This window comes from Pinus tabuliformis, chromosome 2_2, assembly GCF_031772625.1.
Source record: "Pinus tabuliformis cultivar Carrire ecotype Pingquan chromosome 2_2, CPIR1, whole genome shotgun sequence".
Lineage (NCBI taxonomy): Eukaryota > Viridiplantae > Streptophyta > Pinopsida > Pinales > Pinaceae > Pinus > Pinus tabuliformis.
Genome location: NC_142300.1, coordinates 505,597,194 through 505,611,629, shown reverse-complemented (window position 1 = coordinate 505,611,629; position 14,436 = coordinate 505,597,194). Strand labels below are relative to the sequence as shown.

The following is a 14,436-nucleotide window of genomic DNA, read 5'->3' as shown; positions in this document are numbered from 1 at the left end:
AGGTCGCCGAGCAAACTTATGTAGGCTCAGAAGCCCAATATTCATGTCCATTCAACCTCAACGTTTGCATATAAATACAAGGAGCATTCTTTTTATTTGGACAATTGAATTCACTCATATTCTCTCTCTCTCTGTCCTACACATAAACAGAGCCTCTCTCTCTCTCTCACACACATGTGGCTGAAAGGAAGATGTCCTAGGGCAAGGAAGATGTAGAAATAAGGACGCTATGGCAACAAGTCATCTCTTTAATGAATGTTGACCAAGCATTCACCTTCTCGAAGTGCAGATTGGGTGTGTTTTCCTCTCCTAGGCAGGCCACAATTTTTGGCACAAAAATTGAGGTGATTTGAGCTGTGGTTTGACCGGTATTGACTACCCTAGTTTAGGGCTGCAGTTGCCTTCAGAAATCTGTAAATTGACTGAACTTTTGGAGCTGTTCAGGGGTTGTCTCTTTAGGCTGTTCGAGGACAAGTTGACTGGAAATTGACCAATCATTTTAGACGCCAATTTCAGCTAGTTTGACCAAGTTTGACTTTGCTGATCTAGGGTTTGCTCCTGCTGATATAAAATTACAGAATTCAGATTTTGTACTATTTCTCTCTACTGAACTATTGAAGATAAAAGAAGATTTGATCAAAGGGTTTCCCCGCATTGGGGTTTGTCCCTGGCTAGCTGCCACATCTTGTCTCTCTTGTCTTAGCTTGTTTTCTGTTGATCATTTAATGTTCTATCTACACTTTAATTAATGTATTTGTGATTGCTAATTTGTGGCTAATAAGACGAAAAATAAGTAAACTGCTCTAAGCATAGAACATACCATAATTTAACATGGTATCAGAGTTGAGGTGAAGACAAAGCCCAAGCAAGAGCAAGAGCAAGATCAATCACCAAAGAGAAGGTTGGCAAGGCTACCTTAAAAAGAAATCATGGGGTCCTTATGACACTTCCATGCTGAAGACAAACTCCATGAGAAGTCTGACTATCAGGGATGGAAGATGTCTCTCGATCTAACATTAAAAGAGTAGGAAGTGTTGGACCATGTGAGAGGTGAGATTGTTGAGCCTCCATCAAATGCATCCACTGCTGCTAGGAACAAATGGACCAAGGGAGAAGTCAAAGCAAGGAAGATCATCCAGAACTCTATCGACAAGTGCTTGGTGGACTATGTTTCTGAGCTGAACACCTCCAAGGAAATCTATGATAGACTGGTGAGTTTATTTAAAGTTAATGATGCAAATCAAGTCTTGTTTCTTAGAAATAAGCTGAAGAAAATTAAGAAGGGCAAAGATGAGAGTATGTAAGCATATTTCTTAAGGATCACTGAGATCAAGAACGATCTCCTATCTATTGGGGAAGTAATTCCTGATAGGGAAATAACACTCACAACTCTTGGAGGACTACCATCTGAATGGTATATATTCAGGACTACTCTTCTCAACAATAACATAATTCCTAGATTTGAGGAATTAATGGACAGATGCATTTAAGAAGAAACAAGGATGGAAGAGAAAGAAATGCCCATACTGAAAGGTCATCCATTTGTCTTTTCTTCTCATACTAAAAGAAGAAACAACTCCGGGGATAAATTCAAAGGAAAGGTTGGACCTAAGATTGGAATAAAAGTGTTAGGTTCCTATACCAATAGGAGTGATATTTCATGATTGATAGTGGAAATGAAAAATATGATCATCCTTTCCATGTTGCAAAGGTTCCATATTTTCAAAAATCAAGAATTTAAAAAATGTAAAGAGGGTATGCCCTAAAAGAAAAATCAAAGGGCAAAAAGAATGAATTGGTCAAAAAAGAAAGAAAGAAAGAAAGAAAATGAACCGCAAAAGAAAAGACTAGGAAAGTGGCTAGTCAAAATGCCACTACTATCCTATTTTTGCAAACAAGTTCAAGATGATGCAATCAGTGACTTCTATCACCCTTGATGGATGGCCAAACAGCTCAATCTTGGCCACTCCATGTTTTAATTTCTTGTTTTAGAACTATAGAATAAGATCTGTTCCAACAGTTTAAGCTTGGCAGATCAGTAGCTAGGTAGAGAAGCAAAGGGTCTCAACAGCTACATCTGAGCCCTTGGAAGAAATAAGGGCAGACTTAGATAGGATGGCAGTCAAAAGAAAAAGAGAGAAAGGGTTTGCTAGTTCAAATGCACCTACACAAAATGAAGAAAAAATGCTAGGTGGATTAGGTTGGGTAGGCAAATGGATGTTGCAGAAGCAAATTCATGAATAGTTTTGTTCTTTTTATGATCCACCTCATGGCTATCATAGGTACCATGGAAAGATGATTATAGTTCAAGTAGAGCATGACTAATTTCCCCTCTCATTGCCCCAAGAACATTTACTAACTTCCCTCAAGGTCATTGGGATCTGCTCAGTGGTCCTAGTTCACTTCATTTCGTGAAAAATTCTAAGTAGAACTCTGTCTTTGCTTAGCCCAAATAAGCCACATTTCTTGTGTAAAAAGGTCCTTTTCATTTCCCTTTCATTTCCCCCAAAAACCTATGTTTTTACCTTATAAACCTAGTGTTCTCCATCCATAAAAATCATATTAACATTAACTTTATTGTATACCTCCTTTGCAAGGTATCCCCGCCCCTATTTTTATAAAATTATACATAAAAATCCACAAAAAAATCATAAATATCCTCCCGCGGCTAAAGTTATAGCCATATTTTAAATTTTGTCGGGAGCTATTGGTCCACCCGGGGCCAATAACAACCCTCCATGTGCTACGTTGGGATTTTTTTAAACCTCTGGTTAAACAAATAACCAAGTCCACCAATATAAACCATATAAAACCCCAATAACCAAAGTTTAACCCCCCCCCACACACTTTATAAAAGGTTAATATATGGGCGGGCCCCGTGTCATAAACCTCCGCCAACTTACCCCTCCATCAACCGTCGGATCTGATCCCAAAGATCGGACAACTCTCGTCAATATCGGAGGCGCCTCGATGAATGAACGTTAGGCCTCGATAAAAAGTGGTTTTCCCACCGTACTACTAGACGCGTGTCGGCCCCACGGCTTATCACATCCGTTCCACCAGAAACCACCATCGTACATAAGGCGGTGCGATGAAACCATAAACCACCTCCCGTTTCCCACTGCTAATGTTGTCGCCCACGTCAGCGCCCATGTTAGTGCCCGCATTACTACCCACGTCAGCACCCACGTCACCGCCACCTTGTCGCTGTTCCGTCCGCCGTTTCTGCCACGTCAGCGCCAAGTCACCTTCCGTACCCCCCGCTACCCGACAAAGATGATGTCATGCTGACATCACCCGACCAAAGCACGCCAATAACCCACCAAAATCAAAAAATTTGTTAAAAAGTTGTTTTAACGACGTTTTTGTCCATTTCTCTTTGTTCCTTTTGTGCGAGCTTTACATGGTCATTTATGTTCAAAACACTACTTTTGCTTCACAGTCCGCCACCCAGGGGAATTCACTCCGCAGCTCGGCCTCTCAGCTCAGTCTTCAACCTGCATTTCGTACCAGGCGCCTATAAAACAGGCATTTACCCTATATTCGCTCGTAAACCCTGTTTTTCCAAGTTTCTCTATTGAAATCAACCAAAGAACTAAAATTCGAGTTAAAATGCGCTTCCGCCTGCAAATCTCTGCATTATAAGTCACTGTTTTACCCATTTTTCCAAAAAAAACCAGCGAATTCTGTTCTCCTCTGCAAATTGCCCATTAAACTAAAATTCGAGCCCATTTCCACCTGCAAAGTCTCCAAAAAAAGCTCAAATATTGAGTTAAATTTGTCAAATCACCTGCAAGAAGAGCACCATTTCCACAATTTTATTCAACTTCCCAACTAAACTCTACAGTCTTTATCCTTTACTATGACTTTTACCCAGTGAGGCAATTTCTATATAAAACTCAGTTTGCAAATTTCTTGAGAAAAACCCGAGAGCCAGCACTCTGTTTTCTATTGCTACATAGACCCAAATTCCAATTATAAACACAGACAGTTGAAGCATGGAAGCTCCAGTGGCCTTGAATGTTGCCCCCTTGAATGCACCACATAAGGAATTGGAATGGATGTCCCTTGCTGACAGGGATTTCCAAATTAAGGATATAATGGGTGAGAAGCCTCACATGCAAGCCTTTTGTGAAATTAGAAATAGCTACAGAAGCAACACTGATGTCTTGGGAATTTGGGAATCCAGCATGCCTATCTATTACCTCCCTTCAGTGAATGTGCTCCCAGATTTCATCCATTTATGCTGTGCAAATTATGAATCCACACAAAGAGCAGTTGTGGCTCCATCTGGGACTGTCCTCTTCTATATTACTCCTCAATCCATAAATGAGACGCTGAACTTTAAGCCAACTCAGCGTTTGGCTCCGCTCACCATGAAATCCTTATTTGACCAAGCTGCCAAACTGCCCAGTTCAGAGATTACCAGAAAGCCAGCCCAGGCATCCACCTCCTTTTAATCAATTCTGGTTCAATGAGGCTGGTTTACTTATTACTGATATGATTTCCCACATTCTGGGTTTCAAAACCAGTGAGCATATTGATGAAACTATTTTAGTATTGATGTCCATATTCACTCCAGGACAGCCCCTGCTGTCAAGTATGATTATGCCACATTCATAGCAAATAAAATCTATGAGCATTTCATGAACTTAGACAGAGAAAGAGTGTTCATATACACATCCTACATATATCACTTGTTGCTGTGTTATCAACCTGATAGTTTCCAAATTCCTCTTAGAAGATTGGACCTCAAAGGTGAAAGGAGGTTTGTAATTTTCTGGAGGTTTGTAATTTTCTAGACCTCAGTATTCCATGAGGTCCACATCTCCCCTTATACATATTGTGAGTTCATTGACCTGTTCATATATCCAGCCACTTCTTTGTTGATGGCAACTCACCCTGCCAGGCTCTCTGCTGAAATGCAACAAATTCTACATCTCTCAAAGGAATACAGTATTGGTGACTGGTATTTTTACCAAAATCACAGAGTGATCAGGATTTATGGCTGTGAATTATCCCCTTACACGGTGCCAAAGTATGTCCCTATGAGACTCTTTTCCTTGGAATACTTCCAACAATTTAATAGTTCAGATTTGACTCATTTCTTGGTGCTAGGAAAAAAGCATAGCTCAAGATAAGAAATCAATTGGGCCCTTTTATCTTCAATAAAAGGGAAGAAGCCTGGGAAAAAGAAGATAATATTTTAAGGGATCAACTTATGCTGAAATAAAGTTTCCATTGGTCACCATATGAGCCTGAACATTTCATAAGTTTTAGAAGAGTCAAAAACAAGCTCACAGGATATGTTCACCACAAAATCCCTGAAATTGAACAATATGCTAATCAACAAGAATGGGTAGAAGGCACATTAGTTGAAGAGATTACTGAAGAAGAGAGATTAGAAAAAGCAATGAAAGGACTTGAAAAAACACTTGACCTGGACTCTTTTGGATAGGTCACTTTCATTTTGCCTCAACACATTGGAGCGGGCACATCATCTGCTACAACTTCTCAACAACCTGCCCAAGAGAGTACTCCATCTACAGGGACATCCAAAGTTAAGGAAGTGCTGCATTTAGTGTACGAAAGAATGGCAGATCAGCCAGATGCATCAAAGGGGCAAGGCCCTTAAACATAGACAAAGGTACCTGAAATCCTATGTTACAAACTCCTCTCAATGAGGAAAGAGCCAATAAAAGGGACAGGCCGGAAGACACACCTATAGGTGGATCAACAGAACAATAAGGGGAAAAGAGGCAAAGGTTGAATCCTTACTCTGAAGAAGAATTCATAGAAGAGATAGCAGGAAACCTGAGAGGTGAAGGATGAACTAAACAGTAGGTTCCTCCAATTTTGGAGACATCAACTAGCTCATATCAGCAAGAGCAAGAGAGGCAGCATGGTGTGGAGGTTACATCCACCAGGAAACAAAGTAAGCAAGGCTCGGATATCAAGAAAGCATTTGCTGAAATAAAGGCTAGAAATGAGCCAGTAAGGTTCCAATTTTACAATCAATTGCTGAGAATGGCCCCCACAAATCAACAAAGGCTAATGGTAGCCTATGATATTCAGGAAGGGAAAATGACCCTTAGTCACTTCATGCCTACAATGCCGCAGCCACAGTCAGCTACTGATTATATCATGACCAATCTGAAAGTCCTCTCTAAAGAAATCCACCCAATGGACCAGATTGAATTACATAAACAAACTGAAGAAATGGTGTACTCCACCTTGGCAGACAAAGCGTTATTGGCTCACAAACTACAAAATTCACTACATAATACTTCTGCCCAATTGGAATTGGAAAAGGCCTCCTCATTAGCCAAGGATAACAGGATCAAATCCTTGGAGGAAATTATCATTGAGCTGGGACATGATCCCAAGGATCCCAAGGGCATATAGGCCTTAATAAAAAAGAAAGAAGAAGATATTGCAGCTCTCAGGAAATAGCTCAAGCTACCAATTACTATGCACCCTCAAACCATAGAAGTTTCACAACAGAAAGAAGAGGAGGATGTGGTGAGTTTGCTAATGAGGATGAATGAGAGATTGGCAGAAATAGAGAAGGCATTAGAGATAGCATTACAAGGAAAACAAGGAGAATTTGCCTCCCAGCCATCAGAAACAGCTCCAATAAGCACAACAGCTCCTCCCGCAACTACAACAACAATCCCTCCCATTGTCCCAGCATCAACAGAAGGTACCTCAGCTTCAACAACAACAACAGTATCACACACCAGCCTAAGCATGGAAGAGATGATGAAGGAAATAAAGGCCTTAGAACTCCAAATGGCAGAGCTAAAGGAAGCCAAAGAAAAATTGGTCAAGCTAGAGGTGAGTTATGATAAATCCAAGATAACTGTAACAGAAAAACTAGAGAAGTAAAGGCCTTGGAAAAAAAGGTAAAATCCTTTGAGAAAGACCTCACTCTTCATAAAACTTTGGCAGAAATCAAAACAACTTTGTGGACTAAAATCGGCCAGTCCATCACTGATCAATGGAGATCAATTCAAACAATCCATGAGCAAATTGAATTGATAGAAATAACTCAAGTTGAGATTCAAAAGGCCCGGACATTATTGGGAAACATGCCTGAGCAGGCCAATAAACTAATTCATTTTTTGAATACTCATACCAAGGAAAAACTAACAGCCCTGGATATCAGAGATAAAACAAATACCATTTTGACAGTGAAAAATTTGCTGACCATGAGGAATTTTGTACAAAACTTGGAAAGAAAGTGCCAAGAAATGCAGACATAAATAAATGCCTTTACAGAGAAGTTCGCAGTCTTGTAGAGTAAAGGGTTACCCAGCTTATTGACCTGCAATCAAAGACTGTTGACACATGAAAAATATCCACACAGGGTAAATACATATGTCATCAATTAGATCACAGCATCATCAAGCTCTTCATAAGACATAGTACCTCCCATTGGACAAAGCTTATATGATAAATTGGAAAATCTGTTCTACATTGAGCATGAGATAATACATCTTTTTGAAGTCCAGCCCAATTACTACAGATATACTAAAGCTGATGAAACATTAATAAAACTACAAAGACACCAATTGCCAACAGACCAATGGTGGCAAGGCATGTTACAGGTTTTACCAAGGTAGTTTTGGTTTTCTTTCTTTTAATCATCTACATTTAATCAAATTTAGTATACATGCCATACATCATGAGAATGAAAGCAACATAAAAAGAAAGGCACGACAGAACGCATTAAAGCGTATTTGGGCACAAATAACAGGGCTGGGATAGCAACGCAGGAGCGCAAATTAAATAGATAGCTACTAGCCGACTTGTTGAGTTTAAAAGTCAAATATATTAGACTACCTAAGGCAGTCAGTACAGCAAAGTTACTCCTACATTGATTACGCTCTATTTTCAATGTCATTTATTGCCTTTGAAGAAGTAGATGGATAAATTTATTGCTGGATATTTCCCTAGGAGATATTTTGTAACTCTTTTTGTATAAATACCTCCCCTAGACATGTATTGGGGGTTGGTTGATGAATATCATTGTGGACCTGCACTGTAAATTTTGAGAACTCTTCAGAATAAAGACTGCTGGAATGTTTTGCTGATGAACTTGCTGGTTGTGGAATTAATGGCAAAATAATATGTTGCAAAATTCTCGTGTTACCTCATGGATCAATAAGTCATTTAAATTTTGTTTTACTATTCCTGTGTTTCTATATCATCTATATATCATGTTCTAATTGCAGGAAAAAAGAATAACCCAGAATTTACTTGACTGTACTCTGTGTTCAATTCCTATGAATTTTTTATGTTTTCTTCAGGACTAGCATAGGTAGGAATTCTTGACTACTCTTGTCTCCTTGGTTCTTACACTCTAAATATAATTAAGGAATTCTTAACTACTCCTTGGTAATATTTATTCATTTTCCCTCTCTTATCATAATGAAAGATTTTTAATTGCCTTTCATTCGCTGACTTCATTTAATCTCTTTACAGCTTGAAAATTGTTATATGTTTAACTATCTTGCTCTGTAGTTCCTCCTTTGCCTAAGAAACCATAACCAGAAATTCATTTTCATTGGACTCCATCAACCCAATGGTCTGAACTTCTCTTATATTGCAGCCTTTTTCTATTGAATGTCACCTTCCAAACATCAATCAAATACTTGAGCCTCATAACTAGCCTAACATATAGCAAAACAAAGCTAAATCATAAAGAGGAGCCCTATCTGGTTGCAGATTGGATAGAATTTGCAGCGAAAAGACTGGTTAGTGGTTACCTCGGTCGTATTCTCTTAGAATTTTCCTGGGGAACAACCTGAGTGATAACATCATTGGGGACTCCGCTAGGGATTTGAATGATGGTCTTTATTACTGCTGTCTATTTTCTAAAGCTACAGATGGAGCCTGAAGTTAGCCAGGTAGCCTTTGAAACTGTTTTTGCTGTCCATTTACAGGAGTAAATAGAAGTTGCTTCAGTCAATCTCCACCTTAGCATTAGGATTTATACAGCTGTCTCAAAAATTTGATCGGATTCCTGCTGTTTTCAAAAATCTTTAAGAAAATTCAAGACCTTCATAACTCAGACTTTCCTAGACAAGTATTGTCAAAAGCATCATCCTTCAAATATCTCTATAAAATACCAAAAACACATTTAGAAGCTGGCTCCAAAGAAGAAAACTAGGTACACTAGATCAAATCCTGATCCTAACCCTCCAGCTATTTTTGAAAACCCTAACTTGCTCTCTAAAAACATTAAAAGACAGGAAAGTCTAGAAAATTCTGTTGATATAAACCTTGATATACTGCAGCAAAATCTTACCAAATCTGAGCTTACTCCCGGAAAACCATCAGTCCTTTCTACTGTTGGTACACCTTCTTCCAGTTCACCATCATCACTCCAAAGCATGTTTTCCACTCCTCCATCCACTCCGTTTATCTTAGATGTGATCCCTGTGCTACCAGTTGTTCCATTTATATATGTAAATATGGCAAACCGATAAGCTCCTCTGTAGTTACCTACAAATCCAGGGGCTATGCCTCAATATTATCAGAGAAAAATTACATATTTTGATGGTACAGGCTCCGACACAGCCCACCAACATACTAAGAAAATGATGGATTACTTTGAAAACTATGAATTGATGACAATGATGTCAGAATGAAATTTTTTGTCCAAAATTTAACTGGTGATGTAAGGACTTGGTTTAGGTAACTTTCTGCAAACACAAATGCTGATCTGGATGCCCTGTACCAAACCTTTTTGAACATATGGGAAAAGAAGAAGGACCCATTGCATATCTTTTCTGAATATGACAGTTTAAAAAGAGGCCCACAAGAAACTGTCCAAGACTATTGTGCTAGATTGAACAATGTATACAATGCTATCCCTCAAAACCTTAGACCTCCACCTCACTTAGCCTTGATCAAATTCCCTGATGGATTTGACTCTGACATGGCATATCAGCTAAGGGAAGAGCTCCTTCTAGCTTAGAAGACATGCAAAGCATAGCTGTTAGTGTAGAGGCAAATTTGATCTCTAAAAGAGCCCGAGCTAGAGCCGAAAGAAGGACTACCTTAAAAGAAGAGCCTTCAGCATTTGAACAAAAACTAGATGCAATCATCAAAGGCATGGATAGACTGGGTGATAGAGTGGAAACCATTGAAAGAAAATTTTCCTGGGAAGGTCAACCAGATAACACCACTAGAAATCCAAACTTTAGAAAAAATCAAAATCCTAACACCGGGAAGGCTAGCCCTGATCAGAATATCAGACCCCCATTTCAAGAGAACTATGCTAAAGCCTCAACCTCTAGTGAGCCAACAGAGGATACCAAAATCAACCTAATGGGTTTAAACAGTGAAAAACAAATATTTTTAACACAAGATGACCAAGAAGCTCATACTTTCAACCAATTTCAAACCAAGTCCGGAGAATCATTTTATTTAAAAGAAGGGTATGATGCAGCTGTCTCTGAAGTCCATAAACAATACAAATTGAGAAGTAGAACGGTAGATGTGCCTAAACCTAGCAAGCTAAAAGAAACCAAGCAACCTAAAAAAGCAAAGGATAAAAATGCCTTGACAGAACTCCCTACTAAAACAGACCTCAACCCAAAAGAACCCATGGTTAAGGACATAACAGATTGGAAGCCCTCAAAAAATCAGCCATCCGCCTCCTTTCCTTCAAAGGAAAATATAAACAGCTCTCCTAAAAACAGTTTCAAAGTAGATTTAGGCCATAACAACACTCATGATGAAGAAAAAACCACTGAAAACACAGCAGAAAAGGAAAACCTTGCTACCCGGAATACAAAGATTCAAATGGAAAAACCTTTCAACCTAGAAACAGAAATAGGCAGGTTAAAAATAGCCATTCCACTGTGTGAATTGGCTAAACATGAGGTTTATAGGGAACAAATCAGCAGGTCACTTCAAATATCAGAGAATAGAGATGTAGTTAATGTTTTAGATGACCAACCAGAACTAATTTTTGGTCCTGAGGTAAATGGTAAAACAGTAGATGGAGGAATCCGTCCATTTTATGTGAGCTTAAACATTCATGACAAAGTGCTACATAATGCAATGTTTGATTCAAGAGCTTCCCATAATTTGATGCCTAAGTCTGTAATGGAAAGATTGGACCTAGATATCACAAGGCCATATAAAGACTTGTTTTCATTTGATTCCAGCTAGGTCAAGTGTCTAGGCCTCATCAAATATTTGTGTGTATCTCTAGTTCAATACCCTGCCAAGACAATTTTGATGGATGTGGTGGTGGCTGATATCCCACCTAAATATGGAATGCTTTTGTCTAGATCTTGGGGTGCAAAACTCTAAGGATCTTTGCAGCTAGATATGTCTTATGCCACCATTTCAGTCTTTGGCCAGCCAAAGAGATTGTATCGAGAAACTTTGATGAAATATGTGGTCAACAGTCAAGAAAAACCCCAAAACTTCCCTATTTATTCCATGCATTCAGATATGGATTTGTTTATCTTATACAATGATGAAATATGTCCCAAAACTAATGGCAAGTTGCTAGAATTAGCACAAGCAAGAGGCATGAATGAAGAATCCACTGCTCAATATCTCAAACTTATTGAAGTAACTGATGCAACAAGCAAACCAACCAAACCATATGACTCACAAAATCCAAATCTACCCATTAAGACAGTTTCCAAAACTCCTAAGGCTAGTTACAATCAAGAAATCTTATGGTACTTAGAGTTTGATGGGTCAGTGAATAAATTGGGAGCAGGGGCAGGGATTTGGATACACAACATGCAAAATGACCATGCTCAAGGACATGCATATAGGCTGAATTTTAGTTGTACAAACAATATGGCCGAATATGAATCCCTTTTTCTGGGACTCAAACTGATTAGAAGTCCAGGGGCAACTAAGGTTTCAATTCTAGGGGACTCATATTTGATTATCCAATAGATAAAGGGAAACTTTGTTAGAAATGATCTTAGGCTAAGAGCTTATAGAGGGGCAACAATTGAAATACTTAACACCTTCCTAGAATCTTAGCTCACCAAAATTCCAAGAAATTATAATCTACATGCTCATAGTTTGGCAACTTTTGCTAGCACTTGCAAGCTGCCATTTGAGCCTAATCACCACTTTACTGTTGAGATTAAGCATAGGCCAGTTGTCCCAGATAATGTAAAAAATTGGCAGGGGTTTGAAAATGACACACAAATCAATAATTTTTTGACTTTGAAAGAGGAATTCTCAAGCACGAACATAGACACAATCACCCGTTGTGATCAACAACAAATAGACCAAATTGAGAAAAATATATCAGCTAAAACAGCAAATCAGATTTTGCATCCAACAATTTTTTCCAACAAAAATTTACAACAGCTGAAACAAATGGACCTTGATGAAATTGTTGAGGTAGAAGCTGAAGTAATTGAGTTGAAGGAAATTTTTTGCCCACGGGCTTGACTCCTTTGGAGGATATATTTGATTCGAATGATATACCAAGAAAGCCAAAAATGCAGCCTTTAAATGCAGAGATTGAGGACTGTAATATAGGAACCGCAGATGACCCCAAAATGATAAAATTGTCCAAATCCTTGCCTCCCAACCAAAAACTGAAAAACATTGAGTTGTTTAAAGAGTTCCAAGATGTCTTTGCATGGAGCTATGAGGACCTCAAGTCCTATGATACTTCTGTCATCCAACACACAATACCTTTAAAAGAAAATAAAAAACCTTTTAAACAAAACCCTAGAAGATTTAATCCAGTCCTATTTCCTCTCATTGAAAAGGAATTTAAAAAGAATGTACCAAGCTGGAATAATTGCACCTATTAGATTTTCCGAATGGATTTCAAATCTAGTGCCCACTAGGAAGAAAACAGGAGAAATAAGACTGTGTGTTGACTTAAGAAATCTAAATAAATTTTCTCTCAAAGACCATTACCCCTTGCCCAAGATGGATCACATTTTACAAAGGGTAGTAGGAGCTTCTAGGATCTCACTGTTAGATAGATTCTCAGGATTTAATCAGATCCTAGTTCACTCGGATGATCAAGACAAAATTGCCTTCACAACACCTTAAGGAACCTTCAAATATGTGAAAATGCCTTTTGGACTTAAAAATGCAAGGGCTACATTTCAACGAGCAATGGACATAGCCTTTGCAAAAGAAATCCATGATTTCCTAGTCATATATCTTGATGATCTCACCGCTTTTTCCAAATCAGATCAAGAACATTTAGAACATTTAAGACAAGTGTTCCTAATTTGCACAAAATATGGCATATCTTTGAACCCAAAGAAATCATTGTTTGGCCTTGAAGAAGGAAAAATCTTAGGTCATATAATTTCAAAAGATGGCATTAGAATTGTCCCAGAAAGAATACAAGCTATTCTCCAAGTCCCTCATCCAAGAAACATCAAAGAACTACAAGCCTTTTTAGGAAAGATCAATTTTCTAAGAAGATTCATACCCAACTTGGCTGAACTAATAAGGTTGCTGAATAACATGCTGAAGAAAGATTCTAAAGTCAAATGGACAATAGAAGCTAAAAAAGCCTTCAAAGATATCAAAATAGCTTTAACTAAGACACCGGTCCTCACAAGCCCGAAGTTCGATAGAGACTTTGTAATCTTTTCCTTTGCATTTGAGCATACCATTGCTGCTATCCTATTACAAAACGATGACCACGGATGTGAGACGCGAATTGCTTTCTTCAGCAAAGAACTTAGAGATGCTCCTTTCAAATATCAAATCATGGAAAAACAAGCTTACGCCCTTGTAAAATCCATCAAGGATTTCAGAGTTTATACCTTGTACTCTCATGTGATAGCTTATGTCCCAAATGCCATGGTCAAAGACATTCTGACTCAAGAAGGAATTGAAGGAAAAAGAGGCAAATGGATAGCTAACATTCTGGAATATGACCTTGAAATTAAGCCAACAAAACTGATAAAAGGGCAAGGATTAGTTAAGTTGGAAACCAATTTTCAAGCCCTTGACATCAATGAACAGGATAACCAACAGGAGATGGTGACTCCACAGATCAATAAAGCCTTCTTACAATCACCTTGGTATGCTGATATAACTTATGTATTGTTAAACCTTCAAGCTCCTCTAGGGTTATCCAAAACTAAAAAGATATTCTTAAAAATGAAAGCTTCAAAGTTTTGTATTGTAGACAATGTTTTATTTTGGGAAAACCATGAAGGTATTTTACTGAATTGCCTAAGACAGAATGAAACTTAAAAAGTACTGAAAGAATTTCATGCAAGGGACTATGGTGGACATCTATATTGGAAGTCAACAGCGGATAAAATCTTAAGAGCTGGTTTTTATTGGCCCTCCCTGTTTGCTGATATGAAAAAACTTGTAGTTTCTTGCCACAAATGTCAAATATTTGAAGGAAAGAGAAAGTTGTTACCTTTACCTCTAAAGCCCATTTCCACCGAA

At 38.4% G+C, this 14,436-nt stretch overlaps 1 pseudogene; it reads right to left on the bottom strand.

Annotated features, from left to right (window-relative positions):
• LOC149193575 (putative protein S-acyltransferase 6) overlaps positions 1-14,436 on the bottom strand; it is an 82,268-nt pseudogene that overhangs the window by 47,932 nt on the left and 19,900 nt on the right.